Genomic DNA, 24,626 nt, shown 5'->3' with positions numbered 1-24,626 from the left:
GAGTAAGCCATAGGCGACAGTGGCAAGGAAAAACTCCCTAGAAGGAAGAAACCTTGAGAGGGACCAGACTCAAAGGGGAAGCCCATCCTCCAGGGGCCGGCAGGGATAGTCAAGGCAGCTGATCCAGCACCAGAAAGCGTCAGTCCCTGAGCTGGAACAGCCGCCGTGGCCCGCGGACCCTGCCCCGTGCAGCCGCCACCGGCAGCGGACCCTGCCCCTTGCAGCCGCCACCGGCAGCGGACCCTACCCCCGTGCAGCCGCCACCGGCAGCGGACCCTACCCCCGTGCAGCCGCCACCGGCAGCGGACCCTGCCCCCGTGCAGCCGCCACCGGCAGCGTACCCTGCCCCCGTGCAGCTGCCGCTGCCCGCAGCTCCAGAGCCCGAGTTCCCGCCTGCAGCTCCTACGCCCTTGCCCAGGGCGTTTCTTGTAATTCCCCGTATGACTGTGATTCCTGACCCCGCTCCACTTCCCTTGGTCCCAGTTCCCGAGGAGGTCCCCAAAGACTCCACCGCAGCTCCTCCCTCTCCGGAGGTGGAGGAGCTGGAATGGGACCCCTCGGGGACGGAATTGGTAGCTTCGATTCCAGCACCCCGACGAACCCAATCCCGATTGGGGGGTACTATGTCGGTGTCCCACAAGGGGAGAGGACATAAGCGCCGGACTGGGGTCCCTCCCGCCCTGGCCCCTGGCTCACCCTCTGTCGCCTGCGCCGGGGCTCGCTCAGCGCCTGCGGATCCTTGCCAGCCGGGGCGGCAGTCCCCGGTGCGCCTCCTACCGACGCCTCGTCTCCCGGCCTCTCTCCCCCCTCTGGCGTCTCGTCGGGTTCCTGATGGCCCCCCGACGGTGGCTCCTCGGTCGCCTGCGGGGTCCCTACCTTCAGTTCGTCGGAGGACGTCGCCGCCTGTGGTGGCTCCCCCTCGCTCCTTCCCTACGCCGGGTCCCCCTCCTGCTTCCTCGTCCCCTTCCCCGGTGGCCCCTCCGGCCCCCTCCTCGGCCCCTTCCCTGGTCCCTCGCCCGGTCTCCTCGGCCCCTCCGGGGTCCTCCCCGGCTCCCACCGCCCACTGGGTCTCCCTCGGGCTCCCCTTCGTTCCCCCACCTTCTTTCCCTTCTCTCCTGCCTCTTTCCCTCGTGTTCCTCCTTCTCTCCCTGGGTTCCCTCTGTTCACTCCCGGTCCTTTTGTCCCACCTGTTCCCTCCATGTCCCCGTTTCTGGTCTGTCTGTCGGCCTTTCCTGTCCTGTGTAGTGTCCTGTCCTGGCTCCTGCCCCTTTGTCAGTTTTGTCTGTCTGTCTTGTTCCCTGTGTCCTGTTAATTTTTTTGCTCTTGTTTTTCAGGTCCTGGTTTCCCCGTTTCGTCTCGTCCGGTGCCTCCTCCCTGGTGCGCCCGGTGAAGCGCGCCTTTGGGGGGGGGGGGGGTTCTGTGACGCCCCGGCCCGTCCGCTCCTCGTGTGTGCCACGCCCCCTAATTACCCACGTGTGATTCCCTGATCGTGCCCAGTCGTGTCTTGTTCTCTTCTGCTTAGTTCCGTGTATTTAAGTCTCTGTTGTGCATTAACCCCTTGTCTGTCATTGAGCAATGTTACATCTGTCGGTGATTTCTGTGACCGTGCTGTATTTCCTGTCCCGATCACCGAAGTAAAACCCGTTCATCCCATATCCTGCCTGAGGGTTTCTTTATTTGCTCTCCGAGCCGCTTCAGCCACGCACGCCCGGCGCACCCGTCCTGCCCCGGCGTGACACCTGCGGAATTTGTTGACACTTTTGCCATATAGCGGGTTTATGTGAAACTAGCTAGCCCTGAAAACTTATACGGGGTGCACCATAAAATTCTCAAGGAACGGGTATTAAAGTTTTGCCATTGTAATATGAAAGTTACGAAATGACACTAACGGGGCACTTGGTCAGCCGGCTGCAATGTTGCCTTCGGGCTGAATGCACCAGCACAAAATTAGGGATAGTATAAATATATACAAATAAATATCACAGACTGTGGTGCTCTATTTTAGGAGATATCAGCCATAACGCTTTGCCTTTAACCACTAAGCGAGACTAAGAGGTTGTTGTGAATCAGAGCAGTTCACTCCCATTAGTTTAAATATATATATATAATAATTAAATGTTAAATTAAATGCATTATATGATAATATATTGAGGGCCAAATTTCTTCCCTTCAGCCACTGCTGGTCAAGTTCACTTGGATGACGAGCCAGCCGCCATTCAAGGCACCCCTTCCGGTGATGCGATGCAGACGGCCTCGGATGTTAAGCTTAATGCCATGGACGCCACCCAATCGTTGACCACACGTGAAACCCCAGCTCAGGATAAACTCGTTACATCAATCAAGAAAAACAAGGTGCTGATTGTAAAGCTGTCTGAGCTGAAGGATTCCGGTCTGGCAACAAAGGAAACTACAGAGCAGCTTGAAAAAGCGAGCAAGAAACTGCGTACAGATGAGATGAGCCTTAAATGAAAGAAGAGCGAGGCAGAGAGACAGAGGAAGAGATGAGCAGATTTGAAAGACATGATGAGAGAACTCTCGGAAGACGGACAACATCCTGTTTTTAAACGTTTTTACCGAGGAAAAACTGGCCGACTCCCACTAGAGGCAGATTTCCAAGATCTACATGATGTCATCCTTCAAATTGTGTCCCATAATGCTGGTGCGGACCATCGGCGCAGAACCGAAATTCTTAATGGCTGTACCACACTAGGTGATCTTCAAGCAGAACTTTAAAAAATGGGCTACAACCTAAGTCGCACGGCCCTCTATCTCAGGCTTATTCCCAGAAGAGCCGACAGCACTGAAGGGGTGAAACATGTACGAACTGTTCCCGTCAAACTTAAGCGGGCAGCAAATACCCTCCGTAAAAAGCATGAAAATGCTGATTTTACATTTGCTTCTAGAGAATTTCTGAAGAACATTGCATCTGTGTTCGGGCCAGAATCCGTCTTCGTCGTGGATGACAAAGCGAAGGTACCGATTGGCCTGACTGCCGCCACCAAACAAGCACCACTGTTGATGTGTGTTGAGTACGAAATTCGTCTGGCCGACCATGACTTTGTGATTGCCGGTAACCACAAACTTACTCCCTCCATGTACACAGGTTGTGCCATTCGCAAGCCATCAGCCAGGGCAGATTATGAGGTTTCATATTTGGGAACGATGTACATTTCCATACGAAGCACCAAACACGAAAGCAGGACTGCATATACCCATGGCAAAGATATGGATAGGATACTTTCATTGGATTCGTTTAGAGAGATAGCCAAAATCGGCGATGATGTAAAACCTATTGTATTCATTCTCACTGATGGGGGTCCGGACGTGAATCCGAGATTCCCGAAGACGTTGGATGTTGCCATCTGCCATTTCAACCATTACAACCTTGACGTTTATATTTGACTTACGCTTGCCCCAGGCATGTCTGCCTTTAACTACGTAGAAAGAAGGATGGCCCCTCTTAGTAAAGAGCTTGCCGGAGTAATATTGCCATATGACGCATGCGGTTCCCATCTGGACGCATGTGGTATCACCGTAGATGATAATCTGGAATGCGAGAACTTTCAAAACGCTGGAGAGGGTCTGTCGCGCATATGGGGAAGTATGACCCTGGACAATTTCCCTGTTACAGCAGAGTATGTTGTAAATCAGTCCCTGGAACCCGGTCAAATCGATGAAGCATGGGTAATGAGGCACTGTAGGGTAACGCAGTATTGTTTACAAATAGTCAAATGCAGCTCAGATGCCTGCTGTGGTGAGATGCGTACATCATGGAATGAAATATTCCCCAACCGCTTCCTTCCCACGCCCATTCCCGTCAGGCAGTCGCCGTCTGGACCGATAGTTCCAGAGCCCGAGGATGTTCGCCCAACCGACAGATTCGTAAACCTCTGGCAAAGACTTGCTGACACTATTCAAACAAAGTATAGAGAAATACCTTACGACAGTTACTGTCCAACTATAGTAAAGGAAATCAAATGCCAAGTGTGCAAGAAATGTCATATTTATTTTCTGTCCAAGGCTGCTGTTACATGTCATCGTCGCGGTGGAGGTTGCCTGTATGTGGAGGCTGATCTTGAGCAAGAAGACGAAGACACTAGCGCACCTGTCGGCATAGATGAATTGGAATCAGAATCAGAGTCAGACCCCATCCCTATGGAACAACCAGCCCCTGCCCCCAACCCTGCGGTCTACCGAAACATATTTGATGCCCTCCGTGTGCCTTGGGAGGAGGCAGTTGACGAGGCCGCCAAGTAGGCGTTTTTCAGTGGCCTTATTCAGACCTCAGACGTTAATATGTTAAATTTCTTCAGATGTTAATATGTTAAATTTATAGTCTTCAGTTTTTTGGGCCTAGCCTTTGAATTGACAGATTTACGTTTGTTGAACACAAAATTTGTTTGTGGCTGGAATGCTAACATCACCGGAGTTTAGAGGGTGCGCTCTCTTCTCAGTGTGTGCTCTCTTGAAAATATCTCTCCTTGTTCACAAATCAATAAATCGTACATAAAACCCCAAGTGTTTGTAAGGAAGCGAATTTGGAAGGTTTAGGTCGACGTCAGAAGTCAGGTGCTTCTAGTTGATTCCTGACATTATTAAACTGCGTACGACCTATACATTATCATAATTTATGTACAGCGCGTCTGTTCCAACCTTGCAAAGGCAGGAATTTAACCACTCGCGATTGTTATTGCATAAAGCCATTTTTGAAGGTCACAGTGGACTGAAATGTCGGCTGACCAAAAACCTTCTTTGGATTTAGTACATGAATATGTATATAGGTAGTGTAACCATAGTTGCTGTGCACATTATATTTTTTTGGATTATTTTAATTAAGTGTATGTCACTGATTTATATTGTATATGATTATTATGCTTTGCAGTAATTTTATTAAGGTTAATATATATTTACATTACAATGTTGTGTTGAATGATCAGATTTAATTATTATTATTTTATCTTATTTATTATCAGTTACAGTACTGTATTATTTCAGTTATATTTACATGTGTTACATTAACGTTCAGTATGTTCCCTTAGTTAATTGTATTATTAGTTCTTATTTGCCCTGGTACACAGGGGACAGTTTAGAGAGAAGCGCGGGAAGGGAGGTTGGAGCGCGGCTGGGAAAGTTGTAAGTACTGTGTTGCCGAGTGGTGATTATTAAAGAACGATTACAAAAGGAACTGTAGCCCGCTTATTACCCACAGCCCGAGAGAGAGACTGGCACGCGCTACCCAAAGTTTTTCTCTGTGGAAAATTAGGCTGGAGCTAGCAGTTAAAGCTTGTGCAGATGGACAGCCACTAGATATTGCCACTATTATTCCCACATGTCTTAGTGGAGATGCATTAGCCTACTGGCTGTCTTTGCCACCACAGGTACAGCAGGATTATGAGGATTGTGCAGCTAAGCTAAATGAGGTTTTTGGGCGGAAAGAATTTTTGCTTCACTTTCAGACTTTTGTAAATGCCCGACAGCGTGTGCCCAAGGAGCCTTTAGAGGTCTATGTGGCAGAAATTACAAGGCTGGTATTGGAAACATTCCCTAACTACGGTAAGCCAGCTGTTACAATGGAACGTTTCAGAAGATTTGTCGCTGGTCTGGATCCTGTCCTTCAAGCAAAATGCCATGAACATGGTGCTGCTACACTGGAAGAGGCATTGGCTGTGGCATGTAAGTGGGAACGTGCGCAGGAAGCCTTAAAACTCCTTCCTCCACCAATGTTTTCGCAGACACCAACATCTCCTACCACTTCCCTTGCATCACAAGGTGAACCACTCTCAGCTATGGTATCCACCAAACTGGGGACAGACAGTGATAATGACTACTGCGTAGTAGAAGCTAAGGTAGCCACAGTTGCTTCAACAACAGGACCCTCCCTTCAACAGTCAGTGCCAAATGTTGACCTGAATCAGACAGAACTTACTCCTGAGCAGAGACAGCAGCTTGACGCTTTACTGCTGGCTTACAGTGATATTTTCAGTGCTAATGACCATGACTATGGACGCACTGGCGTAGTCCAACATTGCATCAAAACCATAGAGGTTCCACCTATTAAACAAAGAGCATACAGAACCTCTCCAAACATGAGAACAGAGATAGACAGGCAAGTGCAGCTGCTCCTTTCACAGGACATCATTGAGGAAAGTTGTAGCCCTTGGTCCTCGCCGGTTGTTCTTGTCTGGAAAAAGGATGGCAGCTACAGATTCTGTATTTATTACAGGAAATTGAATGCAGTGACCATTAAAGATTCATACCCCCTGTCACGCCCTGCAGATGCACTTGACAGCCTGTCCGGCGCATGCTGGTTCAGTACAATGGACTTATCAAGTGGATATTGGCAGGTCAAGCTTGATCCACATGACAAGGAGAAAACTGCATTCAACACAGGCAGTGGCCTATATCAATTTAAAGTTATGCCCATGGGCCTCACTAATGCCCCACCCACGTTTCATGGACTGATGGAGCTGGTGCTCCATGGCCTGCATTGGAAGGAATGTTTAATTTACCTGGATGATGCCATTGTGTTCAGTCGCTCCTTTGTGGACCATCTACAAAGCCTTGGAGAGGTGTTCAGCCGGTTCCGTGCTGCTGGTCTCAAGTTGAAAGCCAGGAAGTGCCAAATAGCACGATCACAAGTCACCTTCCTGGGACACGTGGTCTCCAGTTGTGGACTCCAGCCTGATGCAAGGAACCTTGAAAAGGTTCGTGGATGGCTTACACCCAGAACAACTACAGAGGTGAGGGCATTTATTGGATTGTGTTCCTACTACCGTAGGTTTGTCAGGAACTTGTCTTTCATTGCTGCCCCACTACATGCTCTTACTCAAAAAGGGGCAATATTCAGCTGGACTGTTGAATGTGATGATGCTTTTCAGTCACTGAAACATGCTCTCACTCAACTGCCTATAGTGGCACACCCCATATTCACTCAGCCCTTCTTGTTGTACACCGATGCTTCACAGGATAATATTGGCTCAGTGCTGGCTCAAAGACAAGACAATAAGGACCGTGTTATAGCCTATGTAAGTCACACACTCAGCTCTTCTGAAAGAAGATGGTCTACTTTTGACCGGGAACTTTGGGCAGTTGTTTAGTCTGTGAGGCACTTTAAACACTTTTTCACAGCTCTTTCACAGTGGTCACGGATCATAAGCCCTGAGTCTGAAGAAAACTTCAGTGGAAAACGATCAGACTGGCAGACGCAGTCGATGGATACTCGAACTGGACGTATATGACTACAACATTGTACCCCGGGAAGGTAAACAACACGCCAATGCAGATGCCATGTCCCGGCGCCCCAACACTGAAACTCAAAGCAAAGCTGTTCAGTGTGTCATCTCTACTATCACCTCCACAGACAGGATTACCCCCCCTGTTGAGAGTGACAGGAATGACAACACTGCCCCAGTTTTCTCTGAAGTGCGTCACACCTTTTCAGTGGACTTCATAAAGTTGCGGGACCAGCAAAGGGAGGATGGATGTCTCAGGGAAGTCATTGCATGGCTAGAGGGAAGTGCGTCCAAACCACCGATAGGTCACTTGAAACACTCCTCTCCCACCTTGCGGAAACTTTGGCATGAGTTCCCCAGATTGGCACTTCAGCATGGGATCCTGTGCAGGAAGATCAAAACAGGCCCATACGCACCTGCTTCCTTCCAAGTTGTTCTGCCTGCTACTCTCATCCCCACAGCTCTCGCAACATTGCATGGTAACCCATTTAGTGGTCACCAGGGTGCAGAGCGCACACTGCTGAGGGCCAGACGCATCTGCTACTGGCCATATATGTCCCGTGACATCCAAAAGTTTTGCACAGAATGCTTGCCATGCCAAAAACGAGGATATCCTGCTCCACATGAAAGAGCCCCACTACAGCCCATTCAAGTAGAGAGACCTTTCCAAAAGGTTGCTGCAGACATCACTGAGCTGCCTGTCACCACACAAGGCAACAGGTATGTTCTGGCAGTAATGGACTATTTCACACGATATCTTAACCTCTTTCCACTGAAGGATCAGCGTGCAACTACTGTGGCAAAGTGCATTTTTGAGGACTACATAAGACAACATGGCTTGCCGCAGTCAATCCACACAGACCAAGGATGGCAGTTTGAATCAGACCTCATTAAGCATCTCTGCTCCTTACTGGGTATTACCAAAACCATATCATGCGCAGTCAGATGGTATGGTATAGAAACTGAACCGGACACTGAAAGATCAGCTTGCAAAGTACATATCGCATTCTGGAGGTAAATGGGACCAGTATTTGCCACAAGCTGAACTCGCCTACAACTCAAGTGTTCATACAAGCGCTGGATTTTCCCCCTTCTTCCTGGTTCATGGCAGAGAACCAAATTTGCCTCTCGATATTGTGTTGAACTGTAGTCCAGCTGTGACTTCCCCCACGCCTGGTTCACCAGCAGAATATGCCAAGCTGATTGCTGTGCGGTTGTCATGTGCTTTCAAGGAGGCAGCCCTGAACAGTGATGCAAACAAACAGCACCAAAAGACTCAGTATGACAGGAAAGTGGTGTTTCATCCTCATCAGCCGGGTGACCTTGTTCTCCTGGATGACCCAGCGCAGAAGATGAACAAGCTTGCTCCCAGGTGGAAGGGGCCATTTGTGGTCCAGCGTCAGTTGAGCAGAGACGGACACCCCGGTGTTACCTATGAGATCACCAAACCTGGGAGAGCTCGCTCACGGACATGGATTGTTCATCATAATCGACTAAAAGCCTACAAAGGGACTTTGTCAACCCCTCCTGCCGACAATCAGGCACCCTCTGTGCCAACTGATGGGGGTGGAGCAGTGACCTCAGCCCCTTCTCTTACTGCTTTGTCAGGTGCCCTGCCTTTTTGCCCCCCTGTTCCCCCACATGTTTCTGCTTCGGCCAGGATCCCTCCTGTTCGCAACCTCCCAGTCCTTGCCCCTCTTTCCCGGCATCATCTGTTGCCCTGATGGATGTTAGTAAGCCCAATTCATCACCCCAGGTGCCCCTGCACGTCACATCCCGCTGTGGACGCTGGGTTCGACGACCAGCTAAGTACAGGGACTTTGTCACTTAAAGGGCTTTGGTGGGACACGTATGGCCCCTACATGTTTGTTGTTCTTTAAGTGTTGTGATTTGATATTGTACCGTCTGCACGTGCCTGAATGTTTGCGTGTGTCTCAGGCCGTGGACTATTTCTGCAGCGCAGATGCTCTGTTTTCTTTTATCAATGTTTCCTGTACTGTTGTGCTAAGACAACCAAGACCTACTTTAACGAAGTTCATGGAATGTATGTATGTTGAGTTGTTAGGTTGTTAGGAGAAAGCGCCGTAGCTTTCACTCCTACAATCTAGTTATGTTGGAGAAAGCGCCGTAGCTTTCACTCCTACAATCTCCTGTGTGAGGAAGCGCCGCAGCTTACTACTCACACACTTCCACTTCTAGGACCCAGGAATAATCGAGACAGCACACGTCTTTCTGTTTTACTTGCGCAAGGGTGCCCACTTCAGGTGCAACAGACAGTATCTGCGCCTCTGTTGAGTGTCACACCGGACAGTCCCTTGGCTTCTTTATTTATAGGGTAGGGGAGGGGTTACATGGGTCTTGTCTTTAACTAGTCAATGCTGTGTGAGGCCTCCGTGAAACAGGGTTAATACAAAGCATTACATATCTCAAGGTGGGCCCCCTGCTATGTTGACAGAATCTGTTTCCTTTCTCAAGGTCTCTTATTCCTGCGTCACAATCTGGTAGGCCCCTGTGAGGACATCTTGTCTGCAACCCTTTCTGGGCCATGGGTTAGTTGTTAAGGGTTGCACGTACACATATAGGAGGATAATAATATGATAAAATACACAGATACACTCTAACAGTCCCTCCTGTTTATCATGTTAATTATACATTTGCTGTGATATAAAAAGAGACAAGGGTGTAGCATCTCTAAACTTCGGGACTGGGCCATGCCGGTGAGGATTTCGGCCCGTCCGTCATGGTGCGTCATGCATCCACCCCTGCTCCTCTTCATCTGCATCTGTTTCCATGTTTTGGGTGAGGGACAAAAACATATTCTCCTGGGCTCGGAAAGCAGAGCTCAGGGCAGAATTAATCATTATACGAAAACAAGGTATCACTGTGATACAACAACAGAAGAACATCACAAAGAATGCAAAAAATGGTATACTCAATTTGAGTAATATGGACCACCAAGCCCCGGTAGTGAACCAGGACATCCAATAGTCGTTCTGCGTCCTTGTGTCGGTGGTCATAGCAATTTGCAAGTCCTTCAGCCTTTGCATTGCCTTAGTCATGTTGGGTGAATGCACATTGTCAGGAATGTATGTACAACAGGTTTGGTTCAACAGCACGCACACTCCTCCTTGCACTGCAGTGAGGAGATCTAGCGCCATGCGATTCTGTATCACCATTTGCCTTTGTAGCAGTTAGTCAAATTCTTATTGGATACCACATCATATACATATCGATACCAATAGTTCCGTAGGAATGGATGGGTTTCGTCTCCTTTTATGCTAGTGAGGTGCACTCCGTCCGGAGTCCACCTTTTCTTCTCCTGCACCTCAGTGTCTGGTACCAGCCATAGAATCAACATTACCATAAGACAGAAAAGACTTCCCAATATTCCCTTAGCCCACCACGGACACCCTACCAGAGCCATCCTAAAGGAGTACAGTTCAGCTGTTTTCTTCACCGGGTTGAGACAACGAAAACCTATTGTTTCTTCGTGCCTTTGTAGCGGACTTCCACTGTTACTCCGCGAGTGAGGCGTCTGGTAAGGGCAGAATGAGCTTACAGTGACTCTTGTGGATCCAGGAAGGTCTTTCTGCAATCTTCAAGGCAGTTGGTGTAGTCAGGAGGACTTGGTATGGTCCGTCCCACCGAGGTGAAGTCCAGTCTTTCCTTTGTAGGACTTTTATCAACACCCAATCACCTGGCTTCACCGTTTCCTGTAAAGTAGACACAGACGCTTCTGGCAGATTGCCAGGGTGCTGGGTGTTATTCTCATCCACAGTTTTACTAATGCTAAGCATTCTGGCCACGGTCTGCCTGTTTCTTCCATAGTTTTTCTCAATCTATTTTTTACTGTCCCGTTTGTTCTTTCCACCAAACCTGCACTTTGCGGATGATATGCACAGTGATTTTTTAATACAAAACCCAATGTTTGTGAGCATAAATCTAGCACCTTGTTCACAAAATAAGATCCGTTATCTGACCGTATTACTTCCGGTATTCCATATGTGGGGAAGAAATGGGACACCAGACACTTAGCCACTGTGACTGCATCACAGTGTTTTACTGGGTATATCTCCACCCACTTTGAAAAAGTGTCTATTATCACTAGGCAGTATTTCACTCCCTGTGACCATGTTAATTCCACAAAGTCCATATGTATTGCCTGAAACGGTTGTGTAGGGTTAGGGAATTGGCCTCGTTTGGGTCTTAGATTGCCCTGCGCATTATGTTTACAACATATAAGGCATGCTCTACAGTAGTTTTTTGCAAAATTGGAAAAATTTATAGTGTAAAAATGTTGTTGTATTATATGTACCATCCCTCCTGTTGAGACATGGGTTACCCCATGACTCACAACCGCGGCGGTTTTATACAGGCTGCGGGGTAAGATAGGTTTTCCGTCTAACTTGAATAGGTCTTTCGCTTGTGTGGCTCCTCGCGAAATCCACTTGTCTTTCTCTGACGTAGGAGCTTGTTGTTGTGTATCATATAGTACATCTTGTTCTATAAGGAATAACCCCTTCTCTGTTTTTTCTGGCGTTTGCTGGGCTGCTGCCTTTGCGGCTTGGTCAGCAACGCATTGCCTTTCGTTTCCTCTGAATTATCAGTCTGGTGTGCTTTGCATTTACATAACGCGAGTGTCTTTGGTTTTTGTACAACGTCTAACAATCGAAGTAGAAGTGCTGCGTGTCAAGGTTGTTCCTTGAGAACTTTTAAACCCTCTGTTTTTCCACACTGCTGCGTGGTGGTGCACTGCAGAGAACACGTATTGACTGTCCGTATATATTGTAATCTCCTGTCCTTCATGTATTTCACAGGCTCTGATTACAGCATATAATTCTGCTGCTTGGGCTGAGCATGTGGATGGTAAGGCTCCTGCCTCTATTACTTTGTCTTTAGTCACAACTGCGTATCCAACCTTATTTTCCCCGTATCTGTCTTTGGCTGCAGAGCCATCGACAAATAAGGTTACGGCGCTTGGAATTGGAGTTAGTGCAATATCAGCGCGAGGTTTTGTCTGTTCCTGTATTTCTGTTTTGCATACGCCACTATTTGATCTTCTCGGGCTACGAATGTTGCTTCTGGTTTAGTTTTTTTTAGCTTTCTGAGCGTGTTGGGCATACTCAACGGCTTGCTGCACTGTACCTGTGTTTTGATGGACCCAGTATTTATCAATATACTTCTTTATTTCAGGTTTTAACCCTGCTAGGAAAGCCCGTTTTAATTGTTGTTAGTACACCCCGTTCTCGTCCTCCCCATGAGGAATCCCAGAGTTTGTCCTGAACAACGGGCGTACCCTGTCCAAGAAATCCTCTGGCTCTTCGCCTTCCTTTTGCTTACATTGGGCTATTCTCCCGTAATCAACTCGTCTTGTAAATGTTGTTTCTAGTCTCTGTCTCAAGTCGCCCAATGCTTGTTGTAATTGTGGGTCATCGTGACCGAGGGGCAAATTGTTTGCTCCTTGTCCAGTAAAGTCTCCAGCCACCCGGCCCCATTTATGATTAAGTAATTGTCTAAAACAGCGGAACAGCTCTCTTCCATTTAGGTGAAAACTGACCTGCAACTCAGTCATGGCGGACCAGAATTCAGGTACTCCATCCTCTATGGGTGGAATGCCTTTTAGGGCAGCAGCCCTATCTTCCGCTGTCCAGGGGCGGTATACTAATATTGTTGCTGGTGAGGCTTGGCCTCCTTCGCCAGGGGCTATACGGGGGTTTGCAACTTCTACCATGGGAGCAAGCAGTTCAGATTCATCCTCGGAATCCGAACGGTACCATTGTGTTTTTTTTATTCTCGGGATTTATTCGCATTCGTAAATGCAGGTCTGTCGCTCTCGTTTGGTGTGGCCTTGCACTCCCTCCTTCAGCTCCCCGCACAGCAGGAAGTGGGGGGTCTGGCATGTTATGCTATGGTGGGGGATGCTGTAGTACTGGTGGGCCGTCCGCTGGTGTCTGCGGGGGAGCAGACGGCGGTGTTTCCTCGTCTATGTTAACAAGGGCCGCTTGCAGCGTCTCCTTTTTCTTTTCCTGTTTCTTTTTTCTGGCTATATCACGGAGTTTGCTTTGTTCTAACCAAACATCGGATAAGACATATTCTCGTCTTTTCTGTACTTTGTCCTTGCCTGTACAGCGGCCGGACATCATTTCTAATTTCAATTCTGTCTGTAATCTCAGAATATTTTCTGTACTCAGGGTTCCTGAAAACCCATGCTTTTTCCGCCATTTTTGGTTGCTTATTATTCCTGCCCCCTCCTTATACCTTTCCATGAATTTCTCATCACCCGCTAATTCTACCTTGCTTTGACTTTGCCCCATTTTTTTTTTATATACAAAAAATAATAACCCCTAAGTGCAAGTCCCTGGCATGAGACCTCGGGAGGACACTGGCACGGCCTTCTACTGTCCTCTAAAGAGACAGCGGTGTCAGTTTTCAGGGGTGAAACCCGTCCTTTTTCCCTTGGTCACCAGTATGTTGTTGCACCTAGGCCGGGTGTATGGGGCCGCTACTGCCCTCTCAACTCACACCCGCTTTCCCTGCTGCAGCGTCGTGCTTCTCACCTGGTCCTTCCTTTATGACGAAGTGGTTCTAGTTCTTGTCCGGGGACCCGTCAGGCGCCAGCCCAGCCGTCCGGGAACAGTTCTAACCACCGGCCTGTGGCGAATTCACGTCGCAGGTCTTTCACTCACTCCCTATGAGCGAGACTGTCGACAGCTTTCGGTGTCGTTCGTCGGCGGACTGGTCGGCGCCCTCTGGTATCTCTCTCCGGATCCGGCTCGAAGGACCAATTTATGTTAGGAGAAAGCGCCGTAGCTTTCACTCCTACAATCTAGTTATGTTGGAGAAAGCGCCGTAGCTTTCACTCCTACAATCTCCTGTGTGAGGAAGCGCCGCAGCTTACTACTCACACACTTCCACTTCTAGGACCCAGGAATAATCGAGACAGCACACGTCTTTCTGTTTTACTTGCGCAAGGGTGCCCACTTCAGGTGCAACAGACAGTATCTGCGCCTCTGTTGAGTGTCACACCGGACAGTCCCTTGGCTTCTTTATTTATAGGGTAGGGGAGGGGTTACATGGGTCTTGTCTTTAACTAGTCAATGCTGTGTGAGGCCTCCGTGAAACAGGGTTAATACAAAGCATTACATATCTCAAGGTGGGCCCCCTGCTATGTTGACAGAATCTGTTTCCTTTCTCAAGGTCTCTTATTCCTGCGTCACAATCTGGTAGGCCCCTGTGAGGACATCTTGTCTGCAACCCTTTCTGGGCCATGGGTTAGTTGTTAAGGGTTGCACGTACACATATAGGAGGATAATAATATGATAAAATACACAGATACACTCTAACATAGGTACTGGATAGTTGGTCGTTGATGGCTGTATACAGGGTTTTCCTTTCCATTTTTCTGTTTGTACGTGTTGTGTTGAAATTAGGACATTTCTACCACAGCAGGGAAATACTGTAACCATAGTTGCTGTGCACATTATATTTTTTTGGATTATTTTAATTAAGTGTGGGGAATTAATTAAGTGACTGTAATTAATTAAGTGATGGGAATTCTGGCTCTTTTAAGAGAGCCGGCTCTTATGGCTCAAGTGGCTCTTCAGATTTTATTTGGTGCTTAAATGAATTTATTACCAAAAATAATGTAAAATTATTAGTGAAATGAATTACTATGGTTGGAAATCACGTGCAATCATTTTAGCCAATTCCTCATCAATTGTTTTCTGTTTTACTGGAGTCATAGCTTTTTGCACAAACTGTCTCATAGAGCTCTAGGTTATAGGTCTCAGTGGTTGTGGTGCAGTACTGGATGACGGTGTAGACATTGACAAACTGGGACTTTCAACAGTTGCAGTAGACAAACTGTGACTTTCATTCTTTTTTCTTCCCACTGCACTGATGGATGTATAGTTCTCAGGTGCCAATGCAGGTTATTTGTAGAACCTGTTTGATATGAGATTTTAACCTTGCACGCTCTACACTCTGCCTTTGTATTATCAATGTAATTGAAATGTATCCAAATTTCACTCCGTTTCCTTCAGTCACTCATTTTGTCGTGCGCGTCTCCTTCCCTCCTGTTTCTCTGTCTGTGCCTGCGATTGCTGTATTTGTCTATGGGTGCGTTCGACTTCACGCAGCCGTCTGCAGCCCTGGCTTGAAGCAATGCATTCTGGTTCCAACGCAATGCATCACGGTAAAAAAAAAATTGTCCGACTTCAGCGGCGCTGCAAAACGTCACCATCCGTGACCATGACACATGGTACAAAAACACGAGAGCAAGGCGATATAAAACTTAAAGCCCAAGTCGAACGCACCCTGTAGCACCGCCCCTCCCCGTCCTGCTCAGAGCAGACACGCATCGTGTGGTTGACCAATCCGTGAGGCTTGAAAAAAAAAAAAAGAGAAATAAAAAAAGCGGCTCTGACTCCAGCTCACAGGCTGGACGAACGAAATGGCTCTCGGAGCCGGCTCTTTGAAGTGAACGATCGGAGCGATGTGTTCGCGACCGACACATCACTACACAGGGGACAGTTTAGAGAGAAGCACGGGAAGGGAGGTTGGAGCGCGGCTGGGAAAGTTGTAAGTACTGTGTTGCCCAGTGGTGATTATTAAAGAACGATTACAAAAGGAACTGTAGCCCGCTTATTACCCACAGTCCGAGAGAGAGACTGACACGCGCTACCCATTTATCGAGAAATCAGGGTTACAGTAGTAATCTCTTAATTTCAGTACATAGCCTAATTTACAGTTCGGACTTCCGACTTGGGTTCTAAAGCCATGATCAAATGATGAAATACGCCATCTTGTGTATTTGACGTTTAGTTCAATATTGGCCTCCGCACGGAGTAAACAGTTTTTTTTTGCGAATGTTCAGGAGTTTTCATGTAATTTAAAATTTTCAAGCGCCATTATGGCACGTTAACTGTCCAGCGAACCAAGTTTTTTTTTTCAGAATTCTTGACAAGTGCGTCTGCCACGCTTATGCTGACTTTTGAGGAATACGCTAGTCCTTATAGCTTAATTCTCCAAGTGCCGACTGAAATACTACATGTATAAGAATTAAATAAGTCTTATTTGTTGCATTTCGTTTTATTTGAAAGCGATTTTATTACAGTAAATCTCATGACATTCTTTTGTTATCCCTAAAGTTAACAGGAACGTTTGTAGCTCCAAAAAGCAGTGCATAAGTCGACTGACGATCGCCCATGCGTACGTACGCAGGGGGGGTGGTCAACTACCCAGCGTATGTGTGCGTACGGGGGGGGGGTCCAAAAAATCGGTAAAATGTGCGTACGTCCTAAAAGTATGGCCCCTTACCTGCTTCCCTTTCCTTCCTCAGACCCGCTCCCGCTCCTGACCCGATTTCCCCACCGAGACCGGCACGTCCTGTTCCCACCCCCTGTGTGGTCTCGTCTTGTACTTACTCGTAGGACTGACTTCCCAGATTCCTACCTCCCTGCCCGTCAAATGACCACGACTTTTGCCTGCCCCTATCTGTACCTCTTCCCCGATTACGCCAATAAACAAGGTGTGGGATTGCATTCCTGGATCCGTGTCTTCCTATCTGGGTTACCCTTACACATACTGCTTTTCTTTTATTTTGTGGAAAGCCAGAGCACTTATTTTACTTTGAGGAGGTATATGATTTTTGGTAGCACCTTATGTCTACTGTGAAGAATGCAGTGTAAAGTTTTTATTACTGCTAATAGTCTGTGCAGAGCCCAAGCACCCGTTTTACTGGCAGTTTAATCTAAAATCATGTAGCTAGCACACAGTGTTTTCATACGTTTTATACATGTGCATGTGTACTGCTGCATTTAAAATAAATTATGTGATGCATATAAACTGTTTATTTCATTCTTTTCAGTGGATTTCTAACATAGATTGTGAATGCTTATTGTACAGTAATCTAATCTAATCTAATCTAAGTATGTAAACTGAACCAGAAAATCAGTTACTGAAATTGGTATGGTGAGGTTAATAATTACCATTAAGTAGTGCTCACTTAAAAAATATAAGTTACATAAGTCTCACTCAGAATTATGAAGCTGAGTTCATTTATAAAAAGGAAGCTTATTAAGTATTACTTACTTAGAATAATTAAGCTGACTTAACTTAAATGTAAGCTAAATAAGTCTTACTATTTACTATTATACTATTTACTATAACTAAGTTCATTGTACTTGGTTTTTTAAGGCAATGAGTTTGCATATTTTTTTTAAGTCAACATATTAGATTTTACAGTGTATGTATTTGCCTCCTGAAACGGATGGAATATTGATGTTTTTATGTCATTAAAGGTACGTACGCATTTGAGTTTATAGCTAGGGTGTAACTTGTTCTCATCATTTGTTGTTATGTAAGCAAGTCTGTCTGGAGTATGTATTTGCTTCCTGAAACGGACGGAAGATTAATCGTTTTATGTCATTGAAGAATTGAAAAGAAACTAAGGGCCTGCATGTCTGTTTTTTATGCCTGGGGTATCGGACAACTACTACATGTAATTAATTCATTGTTTATTTTGTAGGGGTGCATGATTCAGGAAATCTCATGATTTGATTCGATTCCGATTCTTGGACTCACGTTTCAATTCAAAATCGATTCACGATTCAGTACATAGATGAATTTGTTTCCAGAATGCTGTTTTGAGTAACTTTTACATTTGACTGGCAGATCAACAAAAAAAATTACACTGAATGAAATGTAGTTTACTGCTACTTAATCTCAACTTTGAATAAGATTTATTTATGGTAAAATGTCTTAATATAAAAATAAAACAAATATAAACTGCAATATCCAAAACTTTAAACTCAATGTATTATAACAATATATTAATTCAATAAATAATAATCAAGCTGCTACATTTAAAGTGCTTAAATTTAAATAAACAAAAATGCTACTACATTTACGCTGCTTTAAAATCTGAATTGGGAACATATCTTTTTCCTAAACTTGTCATGACCTGCTCGTACGATCCTCCTGTGTGCCACGCCCCCTCATTAACACTGTGTGGAATCCTTACGTTTACCAGCTGTTCTGAGTTTCCTGCTGTCAGTCTTATGTATTTAGCCCACGTTCAAGTCTGTTTCCCTAGGTCTGTCATTGATGTATGTCCAGTGTGTTTCCCCGTTTGCCCCAAATAAACCCCTGTGTGATGGAACACCGTCTACTTGACTCTGATTCCCTGATCCCTGCCTGCTCACGTAACATGGATCATAACAAAACTGCTACTGTTTCAGCAAACAAGTTTTTTTAAAAAAACTGTGACAACTACAATCTAATCAATAACCTATCAGAACTTGGATAAACATTCAGGTGTCTGTGTGTGTGTGTGTGTGTGTGTGTGTGAGAGAGAGAGAGAGAGAGAGAGACTAGTTCATAGTTCATTACTGGCTAGATGGTATAGATTCTTTTGCAGAAGCAGAAGCTGATCCACATGTTCTGGAGTGAGCATGCTCCGCTGTGTTGTTACCACATCACCAGCATTTGTGAATACCCTCTCTGCCGAAACACTAGTACCAGCGATGCATAGATAACACTTAGCCAATTTTGCCAAAAGAGGAAAGGCAGACGTCTTGGAGTGATAGAGAGAAAGTTTTAAAATATTTCTTCATCTCTTCCTCTGCACCGATGCTTGCAGATTTAGGGACAACTCTGACATAGGTCAATGTCTTGCCCAATAGATTCACAAGTGAAGTGTTTCTTCTTTTATGGTTAGGGGGGCTTTCATCATCTTAGCCCTTTGTCTGGACTGTCTGGCTTCTCATCACTGTCCTCATGCCTTTTCTCATGCTGTATTAAATGACCATAAAACTGTTAAATGGCAACAGTAAAACACCGTAAGGTCCAAAACAGTATATCACTGTAGTAGACACATTGAATTACCCTAAATAAAAAAAAACAATACGTAACTTTAACTTTTACTGTCATAATATGTAGAAAACACAGTTTTATTGTAAAAATATACATTTTTAGTAAAATTTACATGAAAATACGATAATGTCACGAGCAAGTGTAATGGAAAAGGTCTTACTCCCCTTCTTCATCTCTATACTGTATTGTGTGAAAAATGACGCAACAATCAAACCGGGTCTGGTGTTTTTTATTGCTGACAAGGTTAATATAAAGAAAACACAATGAGGTATGGAGCATTCACCATGTCACCCGGCTCTTCACATAATAATGAAGGGACATAATATGAAGTCAAGTCAGGTTATGAGTTCAACCATGGAAATGAACCCGGCCACACCCCAAACCTCACCCCCTGCTCCCCACTACTGTACCTCAGAGACCTGGAAAAATATAAGATAAACATACAAGTACATGCATCTACTCTGTTTGTGTCTTAACTGAACAGTCAACTGAATATCTTTTATTTTAGACTATTAGTCAGAAAAAACAGAGCATTTACATTACCATGGTCTTCAGGAAACTGGTGGGTATTTTTCAATGTCTCCTGTTTACTTAAAAAATAACTGCCTTTTCACATGGCACTAAATTAGTTAAACTATAAAGCTACACAGTGGACAAGAAAGTTAAGATTCTTGTGCAGTATCATTGGTTACCTGCTATTTGCAGAAAAACTGCCTTTTCACATGGCACTAAATTAGTTAAACTATAAAGCTACACAGTGGACAAGAAAGTTAAGATTCTTGTGCAGTATCATTGGTTACCTGCTATTTGCAGAAAAAACTAAATGTTCAAAAGGATGGGTTTACATTTTATTTTTAAGTTCACCTTAGAACCTGTGAAACAAAGCTGTAAATGGCATTGAGAAATATTTCTCTCATGCAGCTGGTGAGTACTCTAACAACTCACAACCTTGTTTTCGGAGTACAGGACAACTTGTTGATTTAAAATGAGAGAGACATGCGCATGCGTGACTTGTTCAAAGCTAACAGTTAACCCCATTTTGCGCAGAAGTTAACGGCTTTCCTGCAAGATCGGAATTGACCTTCTGCGGGACTAATTGAATTGTTAGTACAGTGCAGACGCCTGGGGACATAATATTTCTTCTTGAGGCAAGCATATCAACAAAAATGGTTGGCACACAGGGTAAAACTGGCAAAGATGTCAATGACAGGACTGGGGAAAGACTAACAGGGAAGCACTTAAATACAGGAACTGAATTAGCCTAAATATAGGAACTGAATAAGACTAGAAACAACTGGTAACACAGGAATTCCACACATAGTTAATGAGAGGGCGTGGCACACAGCAGGAGCAGCATGATCAGGATGTGACACAGGAATGCTGAATTTAACACTGTCTTTTGTAAAGTTTTCTGTTTCTCCTGCTATAACTAATTATTTAATGGTAAATTAACTTAATGTCTTAACAGTTGAGAAGACTTGAGCACATTGTCGATGTAAAGTTGGGGTTAGCTTTACCCAAGGCTGCCTAAGGAAATGTTGAGTTGTAATTTCTGTGGGAAGTCAGTTAAGACACCGAGAGGTTATGCTCTTCATTGCAAGCTTCATCGAAATGAGCCACATTGTTTATTTAAGTGCATTGGTGCCAATTGCAAGCAGACATTTTGTAGATCGGAAGCAAATGTCTGCTCCTGTTAACGTTACTGGTGGGACGACATGTTAATGCTTTAAAGTGCACTGTGGCGTTATGTGAATGCCAGTGTCAAGAAATTAAGGATCTGATAGCTCAGTTGAAGGCAAATATTGTGGAAGGATGTGCTGTAAGTTGTCCGGTGAGAGGATGCACAAATGTTTTCAAGGTCAAATCATCATTTACAGCCCACATGTCACAGAAACACAGAATTTTTCCAGACAGTAGTATCAGTGAATTATACAAAGAATCTGCCTCTCCCTCATTATCTGCTCCAACTGAATCAAGTGTATGAGGCAGTTGCTGAGAAAGGTACTGATGAAGGCGATATGGATTTGTCAGAAAATTTTTGTGATCTTTTTCTTAGAAATGTCAGTTTATACTACTTGAAATTGCAGGGATTTTACTACCTGCTTCGACCATTCAGACTATTGTTGAGGAGATTCAAAAAATATGAATAGGATCAGACATAAACTTTGAGTATCCTTACTTCACTGCTAAATGACACTTCATTATCAGATGAGGACATCATCAAAGTTTGTGAGTCTGTCGGGAGGTGTGATCTGTTCTCTGCTTGTCATACAGGGCCAATGAGGATAACATACTCCAAAGAAAGCCAAAGAAAATGTTTTTAGGAAGAGATGAGAATAGTACAGTTAGGCTTGCCTATTATGTGCCTGTGAGAAAGACTTTGAAGTATTTGTTAGAATGTGATCTGTGGCAAAGTTGTGTGTCAGGAGAATATTTAGTCTCCCTCAGATGTTCTAAGTAACAACATTGATGGTCAGATATTCAAATCCAATGATTTTTTTTCATGAAAATCCATTATGTTTTAAGCTAGTACTTCACCAGGATGCCTTTGAAGTTGTTAACCCTTTAGGCTGTGCAAAGACAATACACAAAGTATTAGCTGTTTATGTATCTGTTGCTAATCTGCCACTTCATGTAGTCTGACACATACCACATCTCACTTGTTTTATTGTGCAGAGAGAAAGATTTCAAAGAATTTGGGCATGCTATGTGTTCTCTTAATTACAACAGACTTGAAGGAATTGGAGGACAATGGGATTGTAGCATAAGATGAAATTGTAGTCAGAGGGACCTTGTATTGCATTGCTGAAGATAATTTGAGCTCGCATTGCATTGGTGGCTTTTCTGAAAATTTCAGTCATTCACAACATTTTTGTAGGTACTGCCTACTAACCCGATCTGAATTTCAGGGTGGCAATCCAAATCTGTGCAGACTAGAGAGCACTATTGAAAGCTATGCTTCTCTGCAGCTTAAAGACATTGTGGACATAATATGTGCTCAGAAAATCCCTGTGCCTCAGGTTGTATTTCTTGATGTCCTTTTCAAATTTATTTAGAATCAAGAAAAGTTCTGTTCCCAGATAGTAATCTGAAACCAAAGCAGCATTATTTATGTCATTACCCAGAACTGATTTTGTAATTTGGCTTCTTGTTCAGACTATGGACAATGCACTTTGAAAGTAAGCATAGTTATTTTGAGAGATGTGCAAGGAATTTGAAGAATTTCAAAACTTTACTCTCTCTGAAAGACATCAGATGTTGCAGGCTTGTCTTTCAGCAGGATAACTTGGCCAAGCTGTCTTATAACCCTGTACAAGGGAAAATCATGCAAGAAAGGACAATTCCTTGTCACAGGGAACATTGATTCCATGGAGTTTTGTGAACTAGTGCTTTTTTGATAAAAAATGAAACTGTTCATTTTCTGGTGTCAATGTATGTTTTCCAATGGTATGCCCAGTGGTATGGTGTCCAATACTGGTGGTGCGGTGAAGGAGATCAATCACATCCTCGTGGTCAGACGCTGGAGGCTCCTGCAGAACTGCAGGGTCTAAGGAAGTGCCTAGTTTGTGAATTCTGACCACAGACTTGTTGTAGCCAGATTCCAAGATCAGGTTGTTTCTGATGAGTTTGCATGCAGTTTGTGTGAAGAACTTGAAGACTTGGGTTCGACTGCTGACTCTAATGTGATGTGGGAGATCTTCTGTAATAAGACCCTGAAGGTTGCCGAGGGTTGTGTTGGTGTTGCCAGTTTTCCCAGAAGGAGGTGTTTCATCTCACAGGATATCCTGGATATTATCGAGAGGAGTCACAGCGCACGACATCATGCCAACTCCAGTCTGTTCCAGGAACTGAGGGGGACATCTGTGAGGGCTCTGAGGGCAGATAAGGAGGCATTTATAAAGACAAATTTGTTAGCAGGTGACACACCATCAGTGGTCTAGTGACCCACATCCTGCTTTGAAGCATTACGCACATCTGAATCTGTTCCTTGGAGACTTGCAGTCAGGACGGGTGATGGGACGGTCCTTACAGTTGACACTGTAGTTGTGACCCACTGGGTCAGCTACTTTGAGCAGTTGTTTAAAGCTGACCCTCCAACTAGGATGTTGGACATCTCTGGGTCTACGGTTATCGAAGCTGATCCTCTGATCAACTGTGAACCACCCAATCTCATTGAGATTGAATGGGTGGTGAATCAGCTGTTGGCAGGGAAGGCCACAGGGATCTCTAGGCTGGTGGTAAAGCTGTCCTTCTGGCATTGCAGGAAATCTTTCCTTCCATTTGGGAGTCAGGCATCATCCGAACTGACTGGAAAATGGGACTTGTAGTCCTTATCTGGAAAGGGAAGGGTGATCGCCTGGATTGTGGCAACTACAGGGTCATAACACTGCTTTCAATGCCGGGTAAGGTCCTTATTAGGACCCATGATTACTTGCTTACCTGTCAGTGACCGGAACAATTTATAGAGGGCTGCTCAGCCTTTGCTAAGCCTTTGTTTGAGTTGACCACTGGGCCTAAGACCCCACGTCATGGGAAAGGGAGGGCAAAAAGGAAGGTAGCAAGGAAGTTGTCAGCATCAGACCAGATGGAAGAATGCATTTCTTGATCAGGGTATTTTGGCCCACCAGGATTTTAGTAAGCCTTTTATATTGTGAGTGTATGCCTCAAGTAGGGTGCTGTACTTTCTCAGGTGCCTGAAGGTGAGAATAAGGGTAGACCTGTGGCTTTCGCAAATAAATCGTTGACTTATGCACAGTCGAAGTATCCTGCTCATAGACTTTTTTGCTCTACGTTGGGCCATCTGTAATAAGTTTAGTCACTGGCTAAAAGGCGACCATTCATGGTTTGGACGGATAATAATCCACTAACTTACATCCTGTCCAAACTCAAATTAGATGCATGTGAACAAAGGTGGGTCGATCCCCCTGCCTGGCTTCCTATCGAAGCATAATATGTTCTCCCCCATCGTCTAGCCTCGCTTCCTTTCCTCCCTGTTAAATTCAAATCCATCTCTGCCTCCGTCGGTCCGATTATCTGTCAGGCCCTTTGCACATGGAAAAGGGTTGAGAAATTGTTGGGCCCCTTCCCAAAATGGCACCCCAGTGTTCCGTTGCTCCATAATCCTGTCCTGAACATTGGAGGCCGCCCCATCTCTTCCTCGCTGTGGTCTCAGTCAGGTATCTCCACCCTGGGTGACATTTTTGATAGCTCGGGTCTCAAATTGTTCCAGTCTCTTAAGGTCACATTTAATCTTCCCTCTTCTTCATATTTTTTCTACCTCTAGCTGAGGTCCATGCTTAGGGCCTGTAATATCTCCTTTTCCTCACCTCTTCCGTTTCACCCGCTGTGCAGATTTGCTCTGTCCCTTTCTCCTGTTTCTAAGCCCGTGTCCAGTCTCTTTTCCCTCCTCCGCAAATCCTCTCATAAACCTCTCCCCATAATTGCTGTCTGGCAGGGGGAGCTCTCTCCCACCCCCGTCTTATCTTGGAGTGTTATTTTTCATAATATTAAAAATTGTTC

At 45.3% G+C, this 24,626-nt stretch overlaps 2 long non-coding RNA genes across 2 annotated transcripts; one reads left to right on the top strand and one right to left on the bottom strand.

The window, feature by feature from the left end:
* Nucleotides 1–9,461: 9,461 nt before the first annotated feature.
* On the bottom strand, nucleotides 9,462–14,614 carry LOC125724149 (uncharacterized). The gene is made up of 2 exons (XR_007387178.1): nucleotides 13,790–14,614; nucleotides 9,462–10,945 (listed from the first exon to the last, which is right to left on the bottom strand). It is a non-coding gene; the product is annotated as an uncharacterized LOC125724149 (long non-coding RNA).
* A 1,014-nt stretch (nucleotides 14,615–15,628) lies between these two features.
* On the top strand, nucleotides 15,629–16,774 carry LOC125724144 (uncharacterized). Its single transcript, XR_007387172.1, has 2 exons — nucleotides 15,629–15,812; nucleotides 16,573–16,774. It is a non-coding gene; the product is annotated as an uncharacterized LOC125724144 (long non-coding RNA).
* The last annotated feature ends 7,852 nt before the right edge of the window (nucleotides 16,775–24,626 follow it).

Source organism: Brienomyrus brachyistius, unplaced genomic scaffold (genome assembly GCF_023856365.1).
Source record: "Brienomyrus brachyistius isolate T26 unplaced genomic scaffold, BBRACH_0.4 scaffold55, whole genome shotgun sequence".
Lineage (NCBI taxonomy): Eukaryota > Metazoa > Chordata > Actinopteri > Osteoglossiformes > Mormyridae > Brienomyrus > Brienomyrus brachyistius.
This window is presented reverse-complemented; position numbering and strand designations above follow the sequence as displayed.